Here is a 17,195-nt window from a genome sequence, read left to right as displayed (position 1 = left end):
CATCTGCTCTGAGCCTCAGATAAAGTAGGATGTCCTTAGAGGGCCAGAGGAAAGCCCTGGCAAAGGAACTGGCAGTGATGGCAGGAAGGCAGAGGTGCTGGGCTTCTCAGCTTCTGCTTCTTCTTCTTCTTTTAAAAGAAACAGGGTCTTACTCTGTTGTCTAGGCTGGAGTGCAGAGGTGTGATTGTAGCTCACTGCAGCCTCAAACTCTTGGGCTCAAGCGATCCTCCCGCTTCAACCTTCCAAGGAGCTGAGATTATAGGCACACACCACCATACCTAGATAATTTTTAAATTTTTTGTAGACACAGGGTCTCACTATGTTGCCCAGGCTGGTCTCGAGCTCCCGGCCTCAAGAGATCCTTCTGTGTTGGCCACTGAAAGTGTTGGGATTACAGGTGTGAGCCACCAAGCCCCGCCTGTTCAGCTTCTTCGTGCTTCTTTGCAGGTTACTGGGATGGCAGATTTTGCATGAGCTCCTCTCTTTGGTCTTTAGGAGTTCCAGGGGTGACTCTCACTTCTCCAGATGTCTAAAAGCCTGAATAGGTTATTTTGGCAACACAAGTGGGTGAATCAGAGCTACCAAGATAAGGGTTTTATAGATTTATATACATATATAATCTTTCCTCTTAGCTAGATCTTGGAAGGCTGAATGCCTCAGGAAAAACATGGTGCTTTTTCTGTGTTTTACCTCATGTTTCTTTGGGAGAATATAGAGGTCAAAGGAAGTTGCAAACTAGATCTTAGAAGGCAAATCTAGGTACACCTTGATCTTCCACTTCCATCATTTATCTTTGCAAAAGACTGTCAACTTGTGTGTTGATGACTCACAGCTCGGCGGGGGAGGCAGGGCAGAGCTTCTCTCCCTGTGTGAGAAGGAGAAAATGCCATGTGTACCCAGCCACCTGAAAACACCTTCCCTGACAATAAAGGGAAGACTGTGCTCTAGGGAAAGAGAGGACAGACCAGAAAAGTGGACCTGTTGGAAGCAGACAGCTGGCCGTGGGGAGAAAAGTGGGGTGGAGCCAGGGACACAAGACATTGGGTGGCTTGGCTGATTGCATCACGTCTGGCAAGAAGCTTGGTTCTACTGAGTTACTCTTTGCTTGGAGAAAATAGTTTAGGGAATAGCCGTGGGCTTGTTGTGTGGAATGGAAACATACCCAGAATGAAAAGATTTTTAAATTGGCACCACTTGAGGTCAGATTTTAAATGGTCACACAGCATGAGCCAAATTGACTACATGCAGAGAAGCAACAAGCCACCCCAGTTGCTTATATTATTTTAATAACAGAAAGAATGCATTAGGAATTCCAGGCAAGACTTCCACCTGGACACAGTCCCAGATTCTAACTCATCTGTGCATGCCTTTTCAAATCAGCCTTTCACAAAGAGGCTGTTTTTCTCTACAATCTCTTTCCTACCCATAAAGGAATCTGAGGTTCCTCCTTCCAGCTTCGGTTGGAGGAAGCAAGAACTATGAGGGTGCTGCCTTGAGGAGGGTGGCTCTGTGGAAGGCCACTAAGAAAACTGCCATGCAGTTCAGAGTGGCCTTAAATTCAAATAACAAAGCCTATCCTGGGAGGTGGTGTGAGGCATGCCTGGCCCCTTTCTCTGGCTTGGACTGGCTTGGACATGGTGGCTCCTGGAACCGAGAGAGGACTGAGTGTGGTGGTTGTTCCTGTCAGTCTCGGGGGTGGGGCCTGGGTGTCTCTGAGTGACGTTTGGCCTCCGCTAGCTCCACTCATGTGGCAGGAAGATGCTTGTAGCTCTTGCCGACCACTCTGAGAGCCACCAGGCAGGAAGAAAAACCGTGTGTGTGGCCTGATAATAATTAGGGTCCTTCCCTACACCTGGAATATTGCTGACACTGAAAAATGAATGCTGCTGTCATGCTTGTTAATTTTACCCTCTTGGGTCCTGAATGGCTCACTTAGCACTTGACTATTTTTCCAAGTCACAGAGACCAGACTAGATTTTTCTGGAAGGGAGTCAATTCTGTTCTCAGCCACAGATGGATCAAAAAAGAAAAATCTCATTGCCGTAAACGTGATGGAGCCTCCTGGCTGTGTTGTACTCACCTTCTTCAGTCTGGGGGAGTCTCTGGAGTCAGGTTAGGTTAGAGTCGTGACTCTACTAGCACTTGCCTCTAGTGAGCTTGGATTTGTTACTTAATATTCCTGAGCTATTTTTCCCTCATTTGTTGAAAAACAAATGATAACAGTTGTTAAGAGGATTAATTGCAAAGTTCTTAGCACATGGCCTGGCACATAGGAGGTGCTCAAAGGGAGTATTGATGTAATTAAGAGACTTACCATGGAGTCAGGTATAAGAAGTCTCTGGAAGTGGAATCTTGGGAAGTGATGAAATGGGAATACCCTAAGTTGCTCCCCTGTGCCCACTTCTGGGGAGATGTCACCATCGTTATGGCACTCAAATTTCTGGGCAATTAGGGATCTGTGTTAGACCCAGATACCAACAGGAAGTGGCTCTTTCTGCCGATGGTGTTTATAACAAACCCCATGGACCAGCTCTCAAAAAGAGAACCCAGCCTCCTGAGCAAACTCAGCTGTGGAGTATAAGCTCCTCTAAGGGAAAAACCTCATTTGCTTTTGTGCACTATTTTGTCCTATGCAGAGTATGGCATATCATGGGGACTCAGTTTGAGGTGAAGAAAGTGATGATGGAGGAGCACAGAGCTGAGGGCCCCGTGTCGATTCCTGCATCAAGCTGCAACTCATGTTGTGCTGAGCACAGTGAAGGGAAATGGAGCTTGCTATCACAGGATATTAATTTGGTTCTTAGGGACTTGCTTTGGGCAATTGCAGAGACACAAACTAAGACGGCTTTATTAATAGAAGAAAATGTCCTGGCACATAGACTGCTCAGGATGTAAAGAAATAAGAAACTGATCCAAGAAACAGCTGTATCTTAGCTACACTGGTTAAAGGTTATTACCAGTTTCTTAGGGGGAGAAAATTTAGGATCAGGTTCAATTGTCTAAGAATATCTAGTGAAATAATAGACAATTCTCATTACACAATACCAGTCCAGTCTTCTCAAGAAGTCTTATTGTCAATTTCATGTGGTGTTCAGTTAAAGACTTCCTCCAGATACTACTGACTGTTAGAATCAAGGTTCTAGCCTGGTGTGGTGCCTCATGCCTGTAGTTCCAGCTACTCAAGAGGCTAAGGTAGGAGGGTCCCTTGAGCCCAGGAAGTTGAGACTGCAGTGAGCTATGAGTGAGTTACTGCACTCCAGCCTGGGTGACAGAGAAAGTCCCCATCTCTAAAAAAAATAAATAAATAAGAAGCAAGGATCTGATATTTGAGTGGGAAAACTGAGTGTTAAAAACATTAATCCTGCTTAGGTGGGATACATAGTGCAGAGGACGTGATCTGCTCTTGGTAATAATACTGTATATTATATTTTTGGCTTTGTTAAACCGTAGTCACATCTCTACTTTCATTTTATCCTCACATTATGCATGAGAGGTTAGCAGGACAGGGAGAGTGATTAGTATTGTCCTAATTTTGTAGTTGAGAAATTCAGGTTACAGTTTACTTTACTAGGAAAGAGCAGATTCTGGGTTTAGTTGGAGCAAGAAACTTGAGTCCCCAGCTGCAGGGTTCTTTGTCTACATCCTGTTAAATCATAGTTTAAACTGCCCAGACTGAAGACCCTGCACCTTCAGTCATGTCATGGGTCATGGTTCTATCTTCCAGCCCAGGAGGGTGGCCTGGTGGGATAGATAATCACTGCTATAAGGAAGGGTCTGGGAGGGGCAATGACGTGGCAATGATGGGTGTACATGAAGATGAGGGGAGGGAAGAATTTTCAAACCATCCGTGCATAGCTGACTTTTGCTTAAGCAGAAATCTCATCTTCCAGAAGAATTTGGATCATGGGAGCAGGTTTTGAAAGGGGATCACTCAGTTTAAGTGGTGTCTGTGAATAGCAAAAGCAGCAGCTGAGACTTGTTCAGTCTGTTTGCCCAGCCAAATCCAAAGAATCTGGGAATGCGATGATGACAGAAGCCTTGGGTAATGACTGCAGCCATCACATATTTTGACTTTCACCAAATGACTAGTATGTCCAGACAGAGAGGCCTTGCTGTCTGAGCCATCTGGTCAGTCCTGGAAGGACTGGCCATCTGGGAGTCAGCACAGAGCTCTCGGTGAGGGCTTCTCCCTGCAGCTCTGGCCAGTGTCATAAGTCTGCTGAGGGTCAAGGGTGTGTTTCAAGTCTTGTGGCTTCCAGGAAGCTTATGGATGGTTTAAGCCTGGAATGAGTGGAGCCAGGTGGGGAATTTTTGCATGAGCTCTTTAAGAACATAGGGCATGGGTGGGCTGGGGTATGATAGGGGCAGAGTATGCTGAGGCTTTAGGTCACAGTTCAGATTGCTGTCTTGTGGTGATGTGAAAGTGTTTTTAATCACATGTAAACTCCTTCACTTTGGCACGTGATAGATATCTGGACCTTGTGTTGCCATCAGTCTTGAACCTCCTTGGTGTTAGGGCTGCAGAAAGAGTCAGCACCTGGCCGGGGAGAGCCATGTGCAGACACAGGAGGGCAGGGGCCTGCTGGCTGCTTATTTCTTTGTTCTCATTAAGCCCATCTGTGACTTTCAAGTAAGTCCTCTGTACAGTTATCCACCTACCCACCCCCCTTCTTTCCCTGATGTGAAATTCAGGAGATGAACAGTAATGCCACTCTTTGATTTAGTGTCTTTGAAGCAAATCTAATAAGATATCAAATAAATGCAGCAGTTTATTATCTGAAGCGGATTTTACCCATTAGCTGAGGGTGGTGGTTGTTCTTTGTGTAAAACAATGAGGGCATTTTCCTGGATGCTGGGGTCCTTAAGGAGAGAGGGGACCCTCTTTTGCCCACTTTTTGTCTAGAGCTGTAACTTAGTAATGTGAACTCCAAGCATGCAGTAACAGAGGCTTCCCATTGTCTTGCTATCACATATATCAAGGTATTGCTCTGTTTCTGACAATCAGGTATTCCAAGATTTCTTGGGAAACCTGGAAGTCATTTATAGTGATTTCTGGAAAGATGTACTTCTCCATGCAACCATTATGGAGAACAGGTTGTGATAACGGAAGATGCTTCACTGCAAATCATAAAACTCCTGATGTGGAGGGCCCATGGGGTCAGTGTAGGCTTTGGACTCAGACAGACCAAGGAGCAAATCCTAGCTCTCCAACACTGTGACTGGGCAAGCTTTGGTTTTCTTGTCTATCAAATAAGGCTGTAACAACTGCTTCATAAGGTAGTTGTGGGGATTAAATGAGGGACAGTCTATGCTGATACTTCTTAGATCAGCATCCCTAATCCCTCTAGTCCAGAAATGCCTCCTGAGTTCAGACTGTGTCTCCACCGGGATGCCCATCCATGCATGTACCCAGCATGTCCCAGTCCACACTCACTCTTTCTCTCCCTCACCCTCCAAACTACCCACTTCCTCCTCCATGTTCACTGTAGTGAAGGGTTTTATTATTCCCATTGTCCAAGCCAGTAGCAAGTCACTCTCAAGTCTCCCCTCTCCCTCAACCTGGAAAATTCCATCAGTCACCAAATTCTGTGAATTCTGCTTCCCCTATATCATTGCTCTCTATTTCATCCTCCCCACCCAAGGCCACTCCCTTAATCCAGTTCACTCCTTGTCTGGGTTATTGCAAAATGTTCCATTTAAAAATTTATACTGCCACCAGAGTGAATTACCTGGTGTCACACATCTATTAAAAATCCTCAGCATTTCCTTTGTGAACTTCAAGGGAACATTCAATTTCTTTGACCAGGGAGAACAGGCTGTCCATGAGCTGTGTGCGTCCCTTCTCTCCAGCTCCATTTGTCACCACTTCTGTGTTCTTACCCTCAGCTGACACCAACTGAAGTACTTCATATTCTGTAGGAGTGCCATGGTCTCCTGGACTTTCCTCCAGGATTATCTGTTCTCTCGGCTTGAAATGCTTTTCTACTCCCTGTTCACCTCATTTATTCCTACCTGCCATTGAAACTTGAGTGTCAATTCCTCTTGGAAGAGGATCTTGAACCCTACAGGCTTAGTTGGATTCCTCCTCTCTGTACCACCACCATTTCATGTACTTATGCATTTATGAGAGTTGATTTTTTTCTGGTCTGCCTTCACTTGAGGGCAAGAACTGTGCAGCTCAGCAAGATCAGGCCCTAGCACAAGCCAGGTGCTAGTGAACATGCAGTACATGTTTACAGAATGAGTGACAAATATTGAAGGTGACTCCTAAAGAGCGTGGCTCATGGGATGAGCTCAGTAAAACAATCTTCTCTCTGATTTTGCCACTAAATAGCTAGCCAACTTGGGTAAGACCTATCACCTCTCCGGGCCTCAAGTTTTTCATGTGAAATGAAATTCATAACTAATTTAATAAACATAAAATTTCAAAATTCAATATAATATAAATCTGTAAATCAGTAAGAAATAAATGGAGAGTAATTTATAATAAAATTGCCTGTATTCCATAGGTAAAGGCGTGCCTATACAAAGGCATTGTGTTTTCTCAAATGTTACTTGTCTTTTTTATGTCAATTTAAAAAATTTTTACCTATTATTCATTCTGACCCTAGTAATATTCTCCTTGCTTAGGAGATCTCTTGTTTCCATACTTTCAATATTGAGAAATTGGTAAAGATTGTTTTGCTGAGCTCCTCCTATGAGCCGGGCTCTTTAAGAGTCACCTTTAATACTCGTCACTCATTCTGTAAACACTGAGGCACAAGAGGTTAAATAATTGATCCATGGTCACAGATAGAACATGGGGGATCCTGGATTGGTTGGTCTTTTTTTTCTTTTTGAGACAGGGTCTTGCTCTGTCACCCAGGCTGGAGTGCAGTGGCGCGATCTCAGCTCACTGTTACCTCCACTTCTTCTAATAAAGTGGTCAGATACTTGCACCTGCTTATAATGAATAACTTTGGTTTTCAGAGCAGTAAGACTAAGCTATGTTTATACTTTTTCTTTAAATTTGTCATTTGGAATAAGGGTGACATAAAAATATTTGTAAATTAAAGTGGAATAACTTGGAATGAACAGCTGAAAGTGCAGACTGTTAAAGATGTTTTCGTATTGGTTATTCTCATATACCACAAGAGGCAATGCTGCTGGTAACGCAGTTTTCTAAATGAATGTCCAAAATGGTAGACAACTGTTGGGAAAGTTTCAAGCAAGACATCACAATTGTCTTTGGATTTTCAGTGTACTTGCATTCCTAGAAAATTCAGTATTTACTAAAATAGTGCAAAAAAGTGCATTTATGTATAGAATGAAGTTAGGCTGTAGGCTAAGTTCATCACAAAGAGGTTTTTCACCTACATAAATGTGTAGCATGTTAGAAAGTCATGCTGGAGGTAGCACAATTCTCTGTGGTGTGGGGCTACCCTGCACATTGCAGGATGGCTAGCATTTCTGGCCCTCCCACATTACAGGGTAGTAGAGCCCCTTGCATCAATGAAACTTAGAAAAATACCTACACAAACACATTTCCAAAACACCTTCTACATGCTTTCTAGGGAACTAGATGAGCTGTAACGGGTTGTACGGTGATGAAATGCTGTCTAAATATCCCTCCTCTATGGAAAAAAGTGTACTTCACCCAAATTGTCTAAAGCTAATTATTCTAAAGTGAATTTGCTCCCTGTAATTAAAAATTTGTAGCATTAGGAGGAAAGTCGCTAACTTTACATTAGGAAAGAATTAAATGTTAAATGAATATACAAAGGTAAGCAATTTTATGATCTTTGAGACATGGGTTGTGTTTTCTCAAATGTTACTTGTCTTTTTTATGTCAGTTTTAAATATTTTTACCTATTATTCATTCTGACCCTAGTAATATTCTCCTTGCTTAGGAGATCTCTTGTTTCCATACTTCCAATATTAAGAAATTTACTCTCTTCTCCTGCATTCTTACCATTTATAATTACAACGTCATCTGACACCAGTTAAGTTAGGATTGTTTGATGATCATTGGTTGTTTGACCACTGTGCCTTGAACCCATTTCTGATTTAGTCTTTATACCATCTAGCTGGGATTTTTTTTTCAATTCTGTCTCCACTACTAGTGGGAACTTCTTTACCAAATTTATTATTGTCTGCCTTAAAAGCAGGAGTCATATGCTATTCATCTTATTATCTCCAGAGCATACCCCAATTATCAGCTACTAGCAGGTACTCAATTAACATTTGTTGAATGAATGAATGAATGTAGCATGTGATGTGCTTCAGCCTGCAAATCTTATAAATATAAGATTCGAGGTCCAAACTCATCATTTCTGATTATTTGAAATTCTGCAATATTGAGTCTATTTAAAAGGAGCATAAATGCTGAGGTGAGGGAGAAAGGGAGGGTTGTTGTTAATAGAGTTTCAGATTTGCAAGATGAAAATGTTCTGGGGATCAGTTTCATAACAATGTGAATATACTTAACGCTACTGAACTGCACACTTAAAAATGGCTAAGATGGTAAAGTTTATGTTATATATCTTGTACCACAATAAAAAGGAGGGGCCAAAAAGGGGAGTATAAATATTTCCTTCTTAATTGGCTCCCCTTTCTGTTGTTGGTACCACCATTCTACCAGGCTTCCCATCAGGAAATTCTGGAATCACCCTTGACTCTTTCCAGTCCATTACATGTCATATAAACCAGTCACCAAGTTTTGGCTTACTAAGTCTCTCAGATCTGTCTCTTTCCCCTACTTCTACTCAAATAATCATGTCATCATATTACACTTGAATTAATGCAAAAAACTCTGATTGGGGTTCTTATCTCTAAGCTCTTTTCTTGCCAAATGACTTTAATCACACTGTGGATGTACTGTACAGGGAGCGATCATGGCTCTCTCCTGCCTAGAGTCAAGTCCAATCTCTCTAGACCCAGATCTTTCCAGTTTCTCCCAGTCAGATTGTACACCCTCATTTTTACCACTCTCCTCCCCCTGCCTGTACATCCTCTCCTGACGTCCTGTATTAGGGCTCATTTATTTGCTGGTCATCATACCTTTTCTTGCTTTTGTGGCTTTCCTCTGCCTCCTCTCTTGCCTGGAAACCTTTGCTTCCTTTCCATATATGTTGCATGTATCCTCCTGAAAAGTTTGCTTCCTCCCCCAGTTCTTCTGGAAAGGATTCTCTTGAGACTCCAGCATATCTTGAATTCTCCTATCCTGGGATTCTTGTGTCATTTGTAGCCTCCATTATATAATTGGGTACTTTATAATTTACTACAAGTCCTTGCTTGCTTTCATGTACTCAAGTCTTCTTATCAGACTGTGAACCTCTTGTCAGGGGCTGCTGTCCATTTTATTTGTAAACAACACCAAGCTTACTATAATGATAGGCTGTAAAATGTGACCCACTGATGAACTGAATCTATGAATATAGTTGTAGTTTGGGTTCTTAGAGAGAGGCTCAGCAAACTTTTTCTGCAAAGAGACAGATAGTAAGTATTTTAGGCTTGTGGGCCATATGGTCTCTGCCACAACTAGGCAAATCTGCTGTTGTAGTGTGAAAGAAGCCATAGACTCTATGTAAATGAATCAATGTGACTGTGTTCTAATGAAACTTTATTTACAAAAATAATTTTGGCTAGAGGGCTGTTTTCTGACCCCTGGCTTATAGTAAGGTGTTAACGAGACCCATATCTGACTCCCTTTGTGTCTCTATTCATTAGCTTAGTTGCAATACTAACATTTCTAACCCTGGCCAATGGTCAGAAAAAAGAGTGCATTGCCTCTGTTGAAGAACTGATTAAAGCAGAGGGCTACCGCTTAAGGACATGCAGATAATGCATTGCACAACTCCAGAATTGCCACGAACAGCCCTCTTGATAAACCAGATCTTTCTAGGGCAGATGAGTCCTGTTGTCCATCATGGGCAGGAAACACAGCTGTCATTGATTTGAGTATCTTCTGTGTGCCAGGTATTCTATACATTGTATGTCACTTCATTAAATACAATTACCCTTTGAGATATAATGTTACCATTTACATTTTTCAAATGAGGATACTCAGGCACAGGAGGTTAAATAATTGATCTGTGGTCACAGCTAGGACATGAGGGATCCTGGACTGTTTAGTCTTTTTTTTTTTTTTTTTTTTTTAATTGAGACAGGGTCTTTCTCTGTCAACCAGGCTGGAGTGCAGTGGCACGATCTCAGCTCACTGCAACCTCTACTTCTCAAGTTCAAGAGATTCTCCTGCCTCAGCCTCCCCAGGAGCTAGCATTACAGATGTGTGATACCACACCTGGCTAATTTTTGTATTTTTAGTAGAGATGGGGTTTGCCATGTTGGCCAGGCTGGTCTTGAGCTCCTGGTCTCAAGTGTTGAGATCTGCCCACCTCGGCCCAAAGTTTTGGGGTTACAGGAGTGACCCACGGCGCCCAGCCCCAGTTGGTCTTTCTGACACTGAGTTTGTGTTCTTTCCACTCCACCATACAGTTATTAACATAACAACTCTGGTGCATGAAAAACTAAACTGGATGTAATGCTCCTGACAAGAAAGACTGATGGTAGCAAGTTCGTATTTCTGGTCTTATGATCTTAGCTGAAATTCTGCAGTTAAGTTTATTAATTATCACATTTCTTCTTTTCTTATACTCATTAGACCAATCGGTGAATAATGCACTTGCAATGTCAAGTATAACTAAATCTCAGAGATCTTACTTTAGAAATAACCACTCACCTGGATGTACCAATATTTTTATGCAGTAGTAATTTTAATACAAATTACTCAATGTAAGCTAAAAGGAAATTTGAATGGGAGTTAAAATAATAATTTTTCTTGTAGTGTTTGTCTTTGTTGTGGTAGGTCAATATGAACCACACTGAGTTTTAAAAAAATGGTCACCTCTTTTCTGCACTTACAGCCATCCTCAGGGTAGTCAGATTGTTAAGGGAAGATGTTAAAGAAGACTATCTCAGTAATTCACAATCCCCTTGTGCCCAGGTTGTACTACTCAGGCTAGAAGGGAATGGAAATAGGGGAACAAATCGTATCTGTTTTAGGATTTTTAAGCTTGAGTTTCCTAAGACCAAATAACTGCATTTGCTATTTGTTTCTATCTTCTTTTCAAAACAAAGTACAAGTTCAGATTCTTTTTTGCCTTTCTTTCTTGCTGTTTTGTTTATTTCTTCTATTTTCCCCTTTTCTTCTTTTTCTCTTGCTCCCTCTCTCCTTCCTTCCCTCCCTCCCTCTTCCCTTCCCTTCTCCTTCCTTCCTTCCTTGCTTCATCTATCTATCTATCTATCTATCTATCTATCTATCTATCTGTTTTCTATCTATCATCTATCTATCTATCTATCTATCTATCTATCTATCGAAATTCCAGGTTTTAATACTATTCAATGGACTGTGTTCTCCTACTGTCATTGTGTCTGTTGTGCCACTGAGTCTATCTTGTCTGCGTTATGTTTTTCTCAGTAGTCTTTAACATATACCTGCATCCCCAAATAATTGTGGTTATCATTCTTGATTTAAAAAAAACCAAGGTATACAGACAACTTATCTTTTGCAGTTATACTCATTGTTGTCTTATCCCAGCATTCTTGTTTTATTGTTAGAGTGAAGATCCCAGGAAATGCAGAACAGTGGGAAAAGAATCTCATTGCACTTGGTGCCCTTTTTAGCGGTTTCCCAAAATACTGGATTAAACAAAGACAATGACAACATGAAAAACACACTACAACTACCAGCCATAGAAGTTTGCAAACCCAAAAGATCACTGTCCTCCCAGTGCTGAATACATGCTAATGTGTTGTACTTTTGAGCACATGAAAATCAGGGACTTGCTGGGAGATGCTTCAGTTTTGGACCAAAAGGCTTCAAAGGCTTACCGCCTAATAAATGAGGCTTTGAAGTGAGATGGGTGGTGTGATGATGAGAGGAAGCTCACCCCTCGGTGCAGCTACTCTATTATTCCAAGCTTTTGATTTCCAGCTGCAAAGCAAACAAGGCCCCCGGTGCTCTGACTTACCCCAGGTTATCTTCTACAGGCAGAAAGGGCTAAATTTCCAACGAAGCCAGAGATGCTAACCAGTCCAGTTTGTTATATATCAGGCATCTGTGCACTTCTCCTTATTTTGATTTAGTTATAATTACAGTGCCTTTTGACACTGCTTTTTGATGTGAAAATTGGAGCTTAAGGAAGTGTAATGGTTTGATTATATACTGTGGTGGCAACCACTAAGTGGCTAACTTCACAGCCATTCTCAACCTTCTTTCTCCAGCAAGGGCAAATGAGCCAGTTATTCACTTTCCCAGCTGCCTTCACAGCTAGGATGGCCACGTAGCCCATTTCTAGCCAATGTTGATCATAGTCCTGCTGGCTTTTGGGAAACCTTTTGCTTTCCTTGATAAAGGGGACAGTTGAGATGGTGCCACCTTTTCCTTCTTTTTCCTGTCTTATGTGTAGATAAGATGACCGGATCCTCTACAGCCATTTTGTGATGAATCAGTGACAATTACGAAGACATGCTAAGGATATTAGAGATGGTGGAAGGAAAAGATAGAAAGAGCCTAGGTCCTTGATGGTTTTATTGAACAAGTATACCAACATTATTTGCAACTAGTCTTTGGACTGCTTTGATACATGAGAAAAATAAATCTCTACTTGTTAGTTGGGTTTTCTGTTACTTGCAGCTGAACGCATTCTTAACTCATGTAAATAAAATAGCAAATCAATGGTAAGAGCAGCAGGGTTTTTGACTTCTACTTTAAATTTGTGTGACCCTGGCAAGGCACTAGTTTTTTATTTATTTAATCAATGAGCATATAAATAAAATTGTAAATCAACCTTTAGAGTTTGTAAGCTCTGACCTCTGTGATCCTTGTGGAGTACTTAATACATTATTCAGTAATTAATGATGACACCAAGATACACACAAATGTAGCAATTTAATTGAATACTTTCTTGTGAACTTCCTCAGCACAGCTTGTTTAGTAAAGCATAATCTTCTCTCTCAGGGTCCCCAAGAGTACTTTATCATAGGAGAAGCACCTTTTCTCCTAAGTTATAGGAAGTTTTAATGAAAAATAGCTTATACTACACATATTAATCATCGAGTGTTAGTTGTACACACAAACAACAAGAAATTCTGGGCCATTAAGGTTCACAAACCTGCATATTTTACCCACGACCAACAATATGTTATTTCTTTTCTGAATCAGGCATATGAGTTCTGAGATACAGTTCTTTTTGTGTTCAGCCTTCATGGTTTCTGAAGAATCTAGAGGAAACGCCAAGTCTCAGAGGAAGCCAAGAATCTCTCTCAGTCTTGCTCCAGTAGGACTATCTCTTCTTTTCCCCTCCCTACTTTCTTAGGCTTGGCAGTAGTCATTGCTTATCTCTCTCCCTCCAAAGAAAACAAGTCACCAAATCCATTTTTTATTTCACCAGTGGGAGGAGAACTCTGTTACTTTTCTTTAGTATTCACAGGATAGTCATTAAATGTGATCAACAGGACAAACTTAGGAATTAACAAAGACAGATTCCCAGTTTCTAACACTATCTTCTTTTTCTATGTACCTATATTCCGAAAAACCACTGACCTAGCTTAGAGATAAAATAATTCCTTGTAGTAAGAGTGAAATACAAGTCTGGAGAACCATACACTGCATAGACATCTTCCTGAAATGAGAATTTCTGAGCAGTTTGACTCCAACAAGTATTTGCTTGGTATCATCATCTAGTTTCCAGAATGTGCCTCCCTTCCTATGAAAACCTCAGTACTAGAACTTTTAATTGCACCAGATATGTTTGCATGTATGTACCTGCCTTCCTTCTAGATTGTAAATTCCTAGAGTGGATCAGTAGGCTTTGACCTGTCTCTGTATTCCCTTACATTGCTTAGTGTAAGATTTTATACTCATATGATAACTGATAAGTGTTTGTTAGATTGAATTCTATCAATGCATTTGTAGCTTTGGACTATCTTGATCTTTGAGGTGAGTGACCTCTGAATCATATACTCAGATGATTCTTAGCTAGGCTTCTGGGACTGTATTGAAGATCAATTTGTTAGTATCACCAAGCTCTGATTACTTGATGTTATATGATTATGCTGCAATTAAACTAAAAATAAGCAGCATATTTAAATAACTCTAGCAGAATTAAGGTGACTGGGTGATTCACACAAACATCCCTGCTCCTCTTTTCTTGGGGGATAAAATTAAATGTATCATTAGGAAACGTTGAATCTTTCCAATATTCACTGCCCTCATTAGAGGCACGTACACTTACTGGCAATTTGGATTGATATGGAAAATAAAATTAGGCCATTATGTTTTCCCTTTTAAAAGTGCCTATAAATAACATGCCTTTAAACAGTAAATTTAAAGTCTGACTCAGTTTTTGAAAATTCAATTATAATCTCTGAAGAAGAAAACAATAAGAAACTTCTGTAAGTGGCCTCTTCTGGGGAGAAGAACTGGGAGCCAAGGTGCCAGGAATGGCAGAAAGACTTATTTCTTACTGAAAACTTCTTTGCGTGCATTTATTACCTATTTCAAGATAAAGACATAAGCAAACAAACAGATAAATCTCAATGCAATTTTGAAAAGGAACAAAATTGGAAGTCTTGCACAACATGATTCTAAGACTTACTATGAAGTTGAAGTATTCAGATAGTGTGGTATTGGGGTAAGGAGACAAATATAGATCAATTGAGCAGATACAGAATCCAAAAATAGACCCACACACATATGGCTACTTGAGTTTTGACAAAGATGTGAAGTTAACTCATTCCAACAACTAGATTCCACCAGGAAAAGAACTTTGACATTTACCTAGCATGACAAACGCCAAATTAACTCAAAATGAAACATAGACATAAATGTAAAAGCTAAAATGATAAAACTTGTAGAAATGAAAATTGGATAAGATCATTGTGACCTTGGGTAGGCAAAGATTTCATAGGATACAAAAAGCAAAACCATAAAGTGAAAAAAAAGAAAAAATGGACTTTATGAAAACAGAAACTTCTGCTTTTCAAAAAGCATCATTAAGATAATGGAAAGCAAGCCACAGACAGGGAGAAAATATATGCAAAGCATATATGTAGTAAAAACATTGCACCCTAGAATATGGGCAAAATATTTGAAGAGATACTTCACCAAGAAGATACACCAATGGCCAATAAGCTCATGGAAAGATGCTCAACATCAATAGCCATCAGAGAAATGCAAATTCAAGCCATAATGGGAAATTAAGATGACTGAAAATACTAAGTGTTGGTGAGGATATGAAGCAACTGTAACTCTTTACATTGGTAGCTGAAATGTAAAATTTCCTGCACTTTGGAAAACAGATTAGGCATTTATTGTAAAATTAAACATACCACACAACCCCTAGCAATCCCACTTCTGGGTGTTTATTCAAGAGAAATAAAAATATATTCACACAAAGATGGGTCCTTGAATGCTGGCTTTGTTTCCTGGGTTGCTGTAACAAATTCAAATTATGACAAACTGAGTGGCTTTAAACAGCAGAGAAACATATTTTCTCAAAGTTATTGAGAAAGAAGCCCAAAGCCAAGGTGTGGGCAGGGCCATGCTCTCTCTGAAGGCTTAGGGGAGAATCTTTTCCCTGGCTCTCTCTTAGCTTCTGGTGTTCGTGGCAACCCTTGGTGCCCTTTGACTTGTAGATGCATTATTCCCAGCTCTGCCTCATCATCTCATGGCATTCTCCCTGCAGGCCCCTGTGTCTGTGTCTCTTCTCTTCTTATAAGGATACAGTCATATAGGATTAGGGCCCATCCTGATGACTTCATCTTAATTCAATTACATCTTCAAAGACCCTATTTCTGTCTGTGCCTATCTGTGGCATTCACAGGTACCAGGGGTTAGGACTTCATCCTGTCTTTTTGGGGGACACAATTCAACCCACAACAAATGTAGACAGCAGCTTTGTTGGAAACACCCCAATGCCCATCAGCTGGTGAATGCATAACCAATTCTGATATAGCCACATAATAGAATATTACATAGCAATTGAATTTCTATATAATAACAGATGAATCTCAAAAGGTTTTGCTGAGTCCAAGAAGCAAAAACCAAAGAGTACACACTGTATAATTTCATATACATGAAATTCTAGAAATGACCAATCTAATCTAGAAATCTCTCAAAAAGCAGATTAATGTTTGCCTGGGGTTGGGGGCAAGGGAGCGCAGACTTGTTGGACTGATTGCAAATTGGCATTAGGTACTTTTTGTAGAGATGGAAATATTCTATATTTTAGTTTTAGCAGTGGTCACAAAAGTGTAAAAGTTTGTTAAAATTCACTGAACTGAACATTACCAAACTGAACACATGTAAATTATATCTCAATAAAGTTTATTTAAAAGTTCAGTTGCAAACAACTGTTTAGTAATCTATGACATAAAGCAAAGGTTATCTTTTTGAATGAGTTTACATTCTTACACTTACTCTAAATAAAGTTTGATTGTAACATCTATGGAAGGTAGTAGAATCTACCCAGTTACCACTGGGAAGTTGGGGGGATGTCTATGTTTTTTTTTTCTTCCCTAGTGCCCTTTATCCATCTTCTGAAAGTAGCATTCCCTCTTTTTCCTTCTTTTGGTGAACTGCTTCTTTCTTATTCCAGCCACATATTTTTAGGTGGTCTTCCAATTGTAATGGACTTCTTACCAAACCCCACCCCCTTTGCCTAACCCCACCCCCTTTGCATCCTGCCTTTACACCTTCCAACTCTGCTTCCCATGTGTGGGAGCACATGGAGAACATTGACCCACAGTAGAAGATAATAATGCTGAACTGGTACAAAGAAGCCACAATAAAAGGAGGAAGAGAGAGAGAAGGTCCAGAAGTACGAAGTCTCTGGCCTCAGAAATCTGCCAATCATTCTCCACCTCCTTACCCCATAATTCCCAGTTTCTTGAGCCAATAAAGTAACAAAATTTTACTTTTTGTTGAGAAGTTACAGTTAAATTTCTTCCAATTCCAACCAAAAAACTTCATAAATTAGGATTAAAAAAATTGTATTCACCATAATCAGGCTGCCTCTTATATCAAAAGGGGGCAGTTTCTGTAAGAACACCCACAAGTCTATATATTTTCAAGTTGTCAATATTACTCTTAATGAAAGTCAGCCTGGACTTCCCTATTTCCCAATATTCCAGTACATACTCTTGCCTAGTAT

This window comes from Pongo pygmaeus, chromosome 14 (genome assembly GCF_028885625.2).
Source record: "Pongo pygmaeus isolate AG05252 chromosome 14, NHGRI_mPonPyg2-v2.0_pri, whole genome shotgun sequence".
Lineage (NCBI taxonomy): Eukaryota > Metazoa > Chordata > Mammalia > Primates > Hominidae > Pongo > Pongo pygmaeus.
Note: the sequence above shows the minus strand (reverse complement) of the source record.